The sequence below is a fragment of the Phoca vitulina genome, unplaced genomic scaffold, assembly GCF_004348235.1.
Source record: "Phoca vitulina isolate PV1807 unplaced genomic scaffold, GSC_HSeal_1.0 scaffold28, whole genome shotgun sequence".
NCBI classification, from domain to species: Eukaryota; Metazoa; Chordata; class Mammalia; order Carnivora; family Phocidae; genus Phoca; species Phoca vitulina.
This window is the reverse complement of record NW_022589731.1, coordinates 4,771,735-4,785,027: the sequence shown is the minus strand read 5'-3', so window position 1 is coordinate 4,785,027 and position 13,293 is coordinate 4,771,735.

Genomic DNA, 13,293 nt, shown 5'->3' with positions numbered 1-13,293 from the left:
CTGTCTAATTTCTGTGAACTTGTGAGCTTGTGGTTTGATAACAGTCAGTTGGTGTGGGAATGTTAATGTAGAAGTCAGTTTTATTCTGAAAAAAGGCACAGATATTCTGAACTAAATCATGATGCCATAAAAATACTCTCTGTGTGTAAGTGATCCATACTTTTATTTCCAATTACGCATTTTAATGAGGTGGATATTAAACTGTTTTTGCGTGTGTAACATATGAAAAAGGAAGGTGAAGATTAAGAGTGAAAAGAGTTTAGAATTAAATATTTTCTCAAAGATCATCTATATAGTGACAAATGTAAAGCTGAATGTGGTAGAATATTTGTGACAAAGACTCTTTCCTAAACTGCTTAGTGACTTGACAGCAAAGCAGCTTCCAAGTAAGGAAAAGGATTCACTAATAAGTGATATGAGACTTTCAGTCAGGGGGGCACTGAGGCATGGGGAGTAATTGGATGAGGCTTTTCTTGTCTTTGGAGCAAAGGAGTAAAAATGAACACTCACTATATTCAGAAGACCATGTCGATGTTTTAGAGCCAGGGTATCTAATATGATAGGTACTAGGCACATGAACCTATTTACATTGAAATAATTTAAAACTAAATAAAAGCTCAGCAGCACTAATGATTTTTCAAATGCTCAGGAGGCCACCTGTGACCCTTGGTCACCATGTAGGACAGTGCAGATTTAAAACATTTCCTCCCTGCAGAAAGTTTTATTGGACAGAAATTCCTCTATTGGAAAACACAAAGCTCATATCCTTCATAGCAGCTGGAGAAAGAAGACACAAAAACTCAATGTTAAATAATAGTAGAAGAGCTAGCATAAGACTACGCATATTTCATGATCAAAGGAGTAAGAATGGCAGTTTCTGCCCCAAGTTTAGCTAAGGTGATGTCAATCCCTGGAAGTCTGTAATCAGAGGTTTAGATATCATGGACAAAATGGAACCTGAAGTGAGTGCCGAAGAAAATTTTGATTTGGAATAATAGAGAATAAGGTAAAGACTTTCAGACGGCAGGTACAGGATAAAAAGTGGAGGGGAGGGGAATTAAATTAATTCTAAGAGAAGTGTCTTTTGACGTTTTCTTGTTATTTGTTTGTGCTTGCATTATAAATATTTTATTTAATTAGCAATGCCTTTCTATTAATTTTTCAAGCCACACAGACATTTAGTGAGAGTTAGCAAAATTAATTTCCCTATTATTTGTCTTAACTGGAAAAACAGAAATGAATTAAGTTGCAAAACACTGAAAATAAACAAGGAATTTGGAGTGCCTTTATTAAAGCCTTTGACTTAAAAAAAAGTTCCAGTACAGTTAACATACAGTGTTATATTCATTTCAGGTGTACAATACAGTGATTCAACAATTCTATATATTACTAGGTGCTGATCACAATTAGTGTGCTTTTAATCCCCATCATCTGTTTCACTCATCACCCCCCCCCCCTTGTAACCATCAGTTTGTTCTCTGTAGTTAAGAGTCTGGTTTTTGGTTTGTTTCTTTTTTCCTTTGTTTTCTTTCTTTAATGCCACATATGAGTGAAATCGTATGGTATTTGTTTTTCTCTTATTTTACTTAGCATTATACTCTCAGATCCATCCATGTTGTTGCAAGTGGCAAGATTTTGTTGTTTTTTATGGCTGAGTAATATTCCAATGTATGTAGGTGTGTGTGTGTGTGTGTGTGTATATACACACCACATCTTCTTTATCTAGTCAACTATCAGTGGGCATTGGAACTTCTTCCATAATTTGGTTATTGTAAACAATGCTGCAATAAACATAGGGGTATGTATATCTTTTACTATTTTTGTTTTCATAGTCTTTGGGTAAATACTTAGTAGTTTAAACCCTTTGACTTTTTAAGTCACCTTTTCTAACAGGACATTTCTTATCACATATGCTGGGTAAGCACCAGTAAACATAACAGCAACCACAGAAGCAATATAAATACTAAGTAAAACTTACCTTTTTATTTTTTTATTAAAAATAAACACAAATACCTGTTAATATTTTCTCCTTGATCCCAGTGAATTATCTTGTGCAACCCAGGTTGAAGATGACTGTTAGAGAAAATTGGAGCCCCTGCCCACATGCATAAGTCAGGTAAACATGTGCTTCAATAAAATGGTGCTTGTCATCCATACCACAGTGAGATCTAATTGCCCTTCATGATAGCAAGGAAACTTGACATTGAATGGGTTTCCAAAGAGCTCAGAGATGCAAATGGAACATAGAATGAAATTATTGCATATGAAACCTTTCTTTCAAGAGAACCAATCAGTATAATTGAAACATCTCACAATATTTTATTTGCTTTGGCCCTTAAACCAAATGTTTCAATTAAACCCATTTGTATTAGCATGGCTAAGATCATTTCCAATGATTTGTCTAAATTACCTCAGGCCTCAGCCTGGAATCTCACCCTCAAACCTCAGAGGATATAGCCCAGGCTTTGGGCAGCCTATGGACAAAATGTAATGGGGATCTTTATCATTCCCACATGGGAGTACTCATTAGTGACTACAAGCATTTTTCTTCTTATACTTGAAACAAAAATTCTTCCACAGAGAGCTAATCAGTATCCACAGCCAGCAAACAGAATTCCAAAGTAGTTTTTCTATTTAAAGAGGTGTCTTGCTTCACACATGGTAATGGAAGATGAAAATATTCTTTCTGCTTGCATTTTGGATCTATTCAAAATATTGAAATGTTGTATATGCAGAAATGAAGTTGAAGGTCAGCTCTCCCTTTGGGACCTCTTATTTATGGTTCCCCTAAAGAAATAATGAGGACTAAGTTCTGATATATTTGTCCAATTATCTGACATCTAGAATTTTACCCATTAACATTAATTAAAATTTAATCACCCAAGAATATTGTGTAAGGGGATCCTAAATTGTATATAAACTGTGAAGGAATAGTCCACCTCCTGTAAGCAACCCTAATGTGGGAAAATAGTATGTTAATGGCACCAAAAGACCTCAATGAGATATGGTAGCCTAGATATTGACTGATACTAACTGTGCTCTGGCACCATGAATCACAGACTTTTAGAATTCAAAGAACATAAAAATGTAATCTGTATCTCCCTAGGTGTGACAATCTTAGTCCGAGGAAGAGAAGTGCCTTGGCTCAAGGTCACACAGCTCTTTTGTGACAGAGCCCAGATGAAAGTCAAGATCTTAGGGATCTCAGTCTTGTTCTCTGTCAATATATCTCAAAGCCAGTTTGTATCCTTACATTTGCAATTAACACCTATCATAGGTAGTGACTTTGTTGGCTGAAAAAATAGTGATTTTCCCTCCCCACCTTTACCTCAATTAATGAAAATAATTTAAATATAAAACAATTGACCATGAATTAATTTCTGCCTTTAATTCAGTAGAGGTTTACAAAAGTTGTACATGTGTATATATGCTTCCTCCAAAGGATCATAAAGCTTTATGAGGTCAGAGATGAGTTTTTCATTTCATATGATTCTTCTTAGACAGTACAAGGCTTTCTTCACTGTAAGTGCTCAGACATTGCTCTTCAGTGAGGAAGAGCATCAGTTTCTGAAAACTGGAATATCTACCAACCTCCCTTATAACCCCTGCCCATAAGATAATGTGAAAGAAATTATAGTGCTTGTCATAGAATATCTGAGTGGTGGAGTTTAAATCTACTTTTGAAGGGATGCTTTTGATATTGGTCCTCTCTCCTTTTCTTTTCCTTTCCCCATCCCTGCTGTAAAATGTCAGAGAGGATTTTGGAGCTCTTACTCATTTTCATTCTTTGAGTGGAGGAAGGTTTGAGGAACATACCCTCATCTTCAGTGATGCAAAACCAACCAAGCAGGGATCAATCTTGTTTTTAAAGTTTATAAAAACTCTTTGAGCCAGAACCTTTTGTCTTTAGTAAGAGTTCTGCAGGAAAGCAGTACTTAGATGTTAAGAGCTAGTTACCAAATGGGCAATAATCTCAAGACAGTTTTGTTGTCATTTAAAAAAATTGGACAGGATCTCCAGTCTGGCCTCTTTCCTAATAAATACTAATTTTGCTCTGCTACGGGTACCTGATCAATAATTCTCCAATTCCAGAGAGTTAGTTGATTACCATCACCACACAGACATGATCATTTGAAAGAAGAGAAATGTAGGGGAATAAGATTGGCCATTTTGATAAATTTAATCACCAAAAATAAACAAAATATTTATAATTGAAGATTATCAAACATGGTAGGGAAAACTATTAGCTAAAATAATCGTAGGTCATGATAAAGAATCAAATGAGGATATTTTATCTATTTTAGAAAAAATAGATTTAAGATTTATTTATTTATTTTAGAGAGAGAGAGAAAATGTGTGCGCATGGGCACGTAAGAGCAGGGGTGGGGCAGAGGGAGAGGGAGAGAGAGAATCTCCAGTAGACTCCCCTCTGAGCACAGAGCCAGATGCGGGGCTCCATCTGAAGACCCTGAGATTACGACCTGAGCCAGAATCAAGACTCTGACATTTAAACAACTGAGCCACCCAGGTGCCTGCCAAATGAGGATATTTTAAAAGGTAACTCTAATTTCTGTATTGGTATTGTTCTTAAATGAATACAGACTTTTTTTTTTTTTTCCCCCTCTCCAGCCCTGTTTGGAATAGCTTTAACATTAAAACTAATCTTATCAAGCCCATCAAATTCAAGTTGCATTAGGATTTTATGGATCTTGTTACAGCCTCAAACTAACATTAAAAAAAAAATCTTCATTCTCTGAAAGCAAAAATAGCTAGTTGGCTTGATAAGGGACCCTTTTTTCTGAAAGTATGAGAACACAGCAGGGATTAGCATGTATAGTCTTCCTTGCAAGTCAGATACTTTGTTTGTGAAGAAAAACCCTATGCAGAATTCTGGTGAGACAAAGCAGTAATGACTATTAGTTTGTAGTTTTGGTTGAATAGATGTTGATGGGAGGAAAACTCAGCTGCTGGAGTTTTTAGAATTAATGTTTTCTAAAGTTGTAAGAAAATCTAAGGCATACTGGCTATGTTAGCAAAGTACAAAATTGGTAGGGGGCTGAAAGGCAAAACTGAGAAAAAATAATTTTCCCCAAGTCTTTTCTGATTTTTTAAAATTTTAAGTCATTCCTACATCTGTGCAAATGGCTATGGAGAATAGAATAAAGAAACAATGTTCTAGGAACATAGTGGATGGAAAAAACTAGTTAACTCTCATATGTACACAGCATTCTCCTATTTGTTGTCTCATCTGATTTTCTGTATTATATGGAAAGTCAGAAATACCTATCATCATTTTACAGACTACAAACTAAGGTTTCAGAGAAGTTAAGGCCATTTACTGAATGGATGTTGTAGCCAAGAGCAAGAATGTCAATAACTTAACATGAAAAATTCTTTTCAGTCTGATGCAATCCAGTATCAACTCTTCTAAATCCAGTTAGAATTGAATTCCAATTTACCGATTGTCAGTCAACTTCAGTCAAATTTATTGGGAGCTTCCCATGGGCTGGTACAATATTAGGGACTAGAAGTGTAATGAAAGATACTCTGTCTTTAGTGACCATAGAGTTAAGTGAGGGAGATAGACAAGAAAAGCAATGCATGAAAAACATGGGAATATAGACCCTCAAGAAAACAGTGCCATTGAGTACCTGAGGGACTCTAAATTTAAGATCAGCCTGTGTCCTGGTTTGTTGGGACAATTCTGGTTTACTTCTGTTATTCTCTGGTAATTATTAATGGCACCCAATTTCACCATAAAAGGCATCCTCTGGGATTATAAATTATATGGCCACCTATATTGAGAGATGATAAAAAGCATTTTGGGTGAAGTTGCCTAAAATAATTATATCTCATGTAATTTAATTTTTTTTTCAATTGAAGTATAGTTGACACACAATGTTATATTAGTTTTAGGTATACAAAATAGTGATTTGACAAGTTTATACATTATGCTCTGTTTACCCATAGTTTTGCAACTAATCCCTCAAACTCCTGTCTAACCCACCTCTAATATATATTTATTACTCTATGATCTTTCTAAAACTCAAATCTAGCAATGTCTTAGCCCACTTTAAAAAACCTTCAATGGTCCTTCATTTTCTCTGGGGGAGATAAACTCTATAAACTCTTTATGTAAGGAACTTCGTGTCCTGGACTCTATCTGTTCATCTTCATTAAAAACAAACAAAACATGCTTCTCATTTCTTCAGCCATAGGAAACCACTTAGAACCCTCAAATGTACCATGCTGCCATGGCTCTGTGCCCTGACACATGCTGTTTCCAGTGATTGCAGTGCCTTTGCCCCAGAATTGATCTGCCTGGTGGGTACTTACTTACCCCTTTCTTTTAAGAACCTTCCTGGAGCCACACAAGCTGAAATTTCCCTCTTCGTCCTGCCGCCATGCCATTTCTATAGAGTGGTGTGCCTCCTACCAGATTACACATTTTATTTACACGTCTGTCTCCCTGATGTAGCTTCAGATTCTTTTGAGGGTTACAATCAGGTCTTATCTGTGCCTCACCCTACTTCTGCTCATTTAATGAATACTTCTTGAGCTGAATTCATGAAAAACTAGGTGTGTAATTTTAATTTAGAAACACACATCCCCTGGATTATATATTTTGCTAGAAAGTATTGTACGTTTAAAATGGTGCCAACTGTCTAAAAGATTCATTCATGTGTTTCCTCAGTGGGTAATGATGGAGTAACTACCATGTAACAGGCATTGTGTGAAGCTGCACCGTGTATTTTGGTTGTAAGAGTAGCCATCAACACCAGTTCCTCACTAGTGCCCATCTTGGCATTCTAATTAGAGATTCCCAGAAGGAGAAAGATCTCAGTTAGGAAAGGGGGAGGAGACTAAGTTTTAATGAGCATCTACTCTGTGCACTCCTTATTTTACCCAAAAGGAAGCCAAAGGTAATGTGCCCTAGAATATTGGTGAGAACCAGCACAATTCACAGTGCACTCAGGCATGACCTTTGTCCTAGAGGACCCTGGGCTCAATTAACTTGCTTGGAAAACAATAATAGAAGCATCTTCACAGGCTACTGAAAAGCACCCACTGACTACCACTTGGATATGCAAATGTCCGCAGTCTCCAGGACTGACAAAATTTTAGTGAATGTCAGAAAGAAATCAAAGAATTAAGAGGATGGTAAAAGAAATAAAGAACTGATGAACTTGCCCACACAGATTTCAAACATAGTAAACTTGAAATGATCCCTCACCAGTCCCTTGTAGAGGGATTCATGGCATTAGGTTCTGTACATTTCTGGAGCTATAATGGTCCAATGGGTAAAAAATTTGAGAAGTTTGGGGAGTGGGGTTCTTGTATTAAAGAAGTCTACATTCTATGAGGTTTCTTTTTTTTTTTCCCCTGGCTGACTGCCCTAGGAAATTTACTGGGACTTTGGTAAGGATGGGGGATTAAGTTATAATATTTTCAAGGAGCTTCAGAAGTTACAACAGAGATCTCTAGATCTCTTCAGGCTAATTCTTTGTGAAAAACAACAATAGACTAAGTCCAAAGACTTTTCTAACCACTAACCTTGCAGACACCAGTCTGGGCTTTAGGAGAATTTTGCTTACTTCTTCGTGGTAGTTTATTTTAAGTCTTAATCTTTCTTTGTTAGAAGGCACATTGCCAATCACAGTTAATCCTATATGGTATTTTTTTGCATTTCATCCTTCCATAGGGATGTGGAGAGTAGGGCAGATCATGTAAGTCTGCCTAAGGTGAGACATAGTAAGGTAAATCTTTATTCTCTCTCAAAATGAACTCATAAGAGCATTTTGTAGTTGTGCAAGGGCAATATATATACATATATATATATGTACACACACACACAAATATATACTTATATATAGAAAATATATTTATATAGAAATATATACAATTTATAAAAATATATTTTAAAATAATATATATCACATATTATCACATATATATCTCATATATATACATATGAATGAAAGAGATTTTTGAATATTATAGAAAATTTAAAAAAAATACTTACTTTGCAATGAAGATGCATAGAATCTGGGGTTATAGAAAATATAGTAATATTGTATCCTACCATGACAGATAATTTAAAACAACCTCAGCAAAGAGCTCTGATGGAGAGGCAATAATTTTAAAGCAATTATCTTAGAATTAAAGCTTAGATGGACAGGCTGCTTTGAAGGCTTTAGGAACTCATCAGCCATCATTGTCTAGACAACTATATCCAGTGGCTAGTCTGAGATACCTTGGGAACTCATCTCCTCACTCCTGACGTCAGAAATTAACTGGTGTGTTACAAGGTGAGAGTACATCTGAGATAGATGGTTTTCTTTCTAGTTGGATTCATGCCTTAGCAGGCCCGTGACACACAGATGCATGATGATGTGCTCTGAGTTGTGTTCAATGGTAATTATAGCATGAAAATGAGAGCATTTCAAGAGTCACATGGTGCTTAGTGCAGCAAGCAATTGCTTATTCATAGATTTACTAGGGCATGTTTCATGGTTTATTCTAATTCAAAAGGCTGTCAGATGTGTGGTGCCATCTTGTGATCTGAAGTAATCTTAATCTCCATAACTGGTCTGTACAATACCCCCAACTCTGACATCCCAAAAGTACTCAGCTTAGCATTACTGTGATCTCAAGATCTTATGTACTTTTGCCTCTCATAGTCTTTTTTCACTGTCCCTCTGATTCCTTTGCTCAAGCCTTATTGGTTTCTTTTCACTCCTTAAATATACCCTGCTTTTCCCTGTCTTGAGGCCTTTTACATCTGACATTCTTTTTACCAAGAACACCCATCCTCCAGATTTTCATGTCTGGTTTTCTCAGTATTCAGCTCATCTATTATCTCTTTGAAGAGATTTTCCATGATTAGCTCTATTAAGCCTCTCTACCCACAAACATATGCCATCACTCTCTGTCATAATTCTCTGTGTCATTTTTCTGTAACATTTACCACACTTTAAAATTTTATTTATTTATTTATTTATTTATTTATTTATTTAATTTTTATTTGTCTCCTTGCTGGGCTACACAGGGCCTGAATTCATGACCCTGAGATCAAGACCTGAGCTGAGATGAAGAGTCAGATGCTTAACTGACTGAGCTACCCAGGCGTCCCATTATTTTTTTTTATTTATCTTACCTCCACCTGCTAGAATTTAAGTTTAACTAAAAGAGAGATCCATGTGTTTTATTCATTGTTATATCATCAGAACTCAAAACAGTACCTGGCATACAGTAGATGATCAAAGTTCGAATAATTATATGTCTAATAAAATATTGTCACGTGTGGCCTAAATTAGGAATCTACTAGGTACTATGCTTCCTCCATGGGCTTATCCTTTATTTCCTACCCATTTGATATAATAGTTGAACATATCCCAATTTTGGAAAGAGCTAAACTTAATAAGGTGCAATCTTGAAAACAACATTATTCTTTCTTGCCTTTTCCCACTAAACTTTCTTTATGGTTCCCCTGTCCCTCAGTCCCTGGATTAATCTCAGGCAGAACTCTTGGCTATCCCAGTTATATTGAGACAATAAAATGAACTGTGTTAGTGCTCAAGCATTGGTGATGTGATGTCACAACTCTAAAATAATTCAAAGCTAAAACTCCTCCTCATCATGATCCAGCATGCTTCAAGTTTGGGAGGCTGCAGTGGAAAAAGTGGTCTTGGTTGCCTTCTTTACTCTTTTCATTCACCACTTCTCTCATTGGTTTGCTGCTGATCTATACCCCTTCAGGGTTGGACCTGGGGGAGAAAAAGTTAGAAGAAGAAGGGTAGAGCTTTACATGGCTAGTATAGATGCAGTCTAGTATCAGTGTCCTCTTGGCATGGATTGACCAAGGTTGACTTTTATTCAGGGATGTTTTTGCAGGTTCTTCAAATATCTTCTAGGCTGGGGTTCTTTGTTCCTCCTGGATATTGCCTCTCCTTTGGCTGGTCAGTTATGACTCACCTTCCACTTGTTATAATTGGAGCCCCTTTATCTCTTTCTATGGTCTTCTGTATGAATTTAAGAAGACCTCAGTCCACTTCACTTCCTGGGGGTCCACATCAAATTCCCAGAAAATATGCAGGTTTTTACTTTACAAAATGTGAAGGAAAAGGCAGCTTGATCTTCAACGCAGCCCTCCATACTCCACAGTTCAGGAACCATAGATTCTCAACTTTAGATACTCAAGTGTGAGGCAAACGCTAGTCACCATGGTCCTTATATTCCATATGATATCCTTCAGGGTCACTGAATGGTCCTCTGCAATCCTTTTGTCTTAATTTGAGTTGAGGAAGTCTGCCTCTACTTTTCCTCATGGTTGGCAATATAAATAGCACAGTAATTGCTCTCTCTAAATAAATCCTCTCTCTTTATTCTGTTGGTCATGGACAGGCTGTCACTTCCATAGTTCTCAGGAGTGCATCAGAAACCAAGCCACCAATCCCCATTCTCCAGAAGAAATACAGCAAATACTCCGAAGACTCCCTTTGAAGCCTGTCTGGTTGGACACAGGTGATTGAAAAGCCTTCCAATCCCCACTTCTATGGAGAGACAGAACATAGAGTAAATTAATATTAACCCCTTTCTTCAAACACCATCCTTTCCCTTCTATCCTTCTCACCAAAAGCCTTTTATAGTCTTGAAGTAGGTGTAAGGTAAAGGCACTATGGACATTTTTACAATCTCTTTCCATGTCCTGACTAGCAGGTCTAGCACCTTATTTCTCCATACAAGGATAATTAACATTTATTGTATTAGTCTAGGCCTTTGGGGAATCAGCCAGAGATGAGGCAGAGTCTCATTTTAAATTCCTGTTGCATTAAAAAGTATATTATTTAATAATATGAGATCAGTAGTTGTCTCTCCCATACTGACATATTTCTGCTCTCATTTGAGTTTGCAACATTGACTGGCTGGACTCTTTCTGGAAATAACATTGCTTAATCAGAGGTGGAATCTATTACTAGAGGAGAGAAATGAACCATTGTTAACTACTAGATATCATACAAAGGCATAAATTCAGGGAACATATACAGGTGAACACAACCTTGTAGAGAATGAAACAACATATGGAGTAAACTGCTGAATGTTTTACATTCTTTGATCACAGAAACTGTACACAGAGTTGGACTTTAACCAGGTAGAACACAAGTTCTCAGCAAAAGCTGAACCTGACATTAACCATCCTGTCAGTGGGGCTCCTTGATTGTTTTGGGTATAGTTTGAACGACAACAGCAGCAACTTCGCACTCTAGTGCTTTGGAAACTTTCTCTTCATTTAAGTTCGTGGTACCTATTATCTGTGCCTCTCACTGGGCTCTAACTCTTCAGTTCAAGGAGGCATTATCTTTTATATAATCCATATTTGTATGTTTTGTTTCCACAATTATTTTCCATACAAAGTGTCTTTGTGTTCTCCTGTTACGTCCTTAAATTTAAGCTTACAAGTAGTAAGTGCCCATTTAGTGACTATGAATTGATGACTAGCTTTCCTTTCTTTGTTTATTCATTAGGTTCCTGTTATGTGAAAATATTTTTATAGTAAAAAGCAAAAGTCAAGTCACAATCATCCAGGAGTCAACTTTAAGAGGCTCCCACTTGGGCCCCCAGGTGGCTCAGTTGGTTAAGTGTTTGACTCTTGATTTTGGCTCAGGTCATGATCTCAAGGTCATGGGCTGGAGCCCTGCATTGGGCTCCACACTCAACAGGGAGTTTGCTTGAGGATTCTCTCTCTCCCTCTCCCTCTCTCCATCTGTCCCTCCCCCTGCTTGAACTTTCTTTCTCTTTCTATCTAAAAATAAATCTTTTTTTTTTTTTAAAGGCTCCCATTGGTCAATGATGTGGAAATTTCGTCATCTATAAAGACAATAACAGGAATATATTAAAACATATCAAGTGTGTTTAAATCCTTTTTTTAATTGAAGTATAGTTGCATACTATTTTTGTTTCTGGTGTAAAATGCAGTGATTTGACAGTTCTATACATTGTGCTGTGCTCACCATGATAAGTAAAGATATCATCTGTCACTGTACAATGTTGTTACAATATTATTGATGATATTCTATGATGTACTTTTTATCCCCATGGCTTACTTATTTTATAACTGGACACTTGTACCTCTTAATCCTCTGTGTGTGTATCTTTTTCAATTAGTGTTTTTGTTTTCTTTGGGTAAATATCCAGTAATGGGATTACTGGTTCATATGTTTTTTGTTTGTTTTTGTTGTTGTTGTTGTTTTTAGAGAGAGAGATGGGGTAGGGGGTAGGCAGATGGAGAGGGAGAGAGAAAATCTTAAGCAGGCTCCATGCTTAGTGTAGAGCCCAACACAGGGCTCCATCTCACAACCCTGAGATCATGACATGAGCTGAAATCAAGAGTTGGATACTTAGCCAACTGAGCCACTCAGGCACCCCTCATATGATATTTTTATTATTAGTTTTTTGAGGAAATTTTTTTTTCCATAGTGGTTGCACCAGTTTACATTCCCACCAACAGTGCATGAGAGTTCCCATTTCTCTACATCCTCAACAACACTTGTTATTTCTTATATATTTTTGATACTAGCTGTTCTGACAGGTGTAAGGTGGTATCTTATTGTGGTTTTGATTTGCATTTTCCTGATGATTAAATAGGAGATCTTAATAAAATAATGATTATCATTAAAGGATAGTAAAAACCAGTTCATCATTTGGAAACTGCTAAATAAAGGAAGAGAGTCAAGTATTTATTCTGCTTTTGCTGTGCCATTGTGTAATTGAGTAACCAAATAAATGAAGGGAAGTAATGAATAAAAATGAATGTTAATATTAAAATATCAACATTTTCAATCTCTAATCAAGAACTGAATCTAGGGCACCTGGGTGGGTCAGATGGTTAAGCGTCTGCCTTCAGCTCAGGTCATGATCCCAGGGTCCTGGGATCGAGTCCCGCATCGGGCTCTCTGCTCCTTGGGAGACTGTTTCTCCCTCTGCTTCTCTCACTCTCTCTCTGTCTCTCATAATAAATAAATAAAATCTTTAAAGGGGCGCCTGGGTGGCTCAGATGGTTAAGCATCTGCCTTCGGCTCAGGTCATGATCTCAGGGTCCTGGGATCGAGCCCCGCATCGGGCTCCCTGCTTGACGGGGAGCCTGCTTCTCCCTTTCCCTCTCCTGCTCCCCCTGCTTGTGCTCCCTCGCTCTCTCTGTCAAATAAATAAATAAAATCTTTAAAAAAAAAAAAAAAGAACTGAATCTGGACATTCAACATCAAAGACTGCCTACATCAAAAAAGAGAGAGGGGG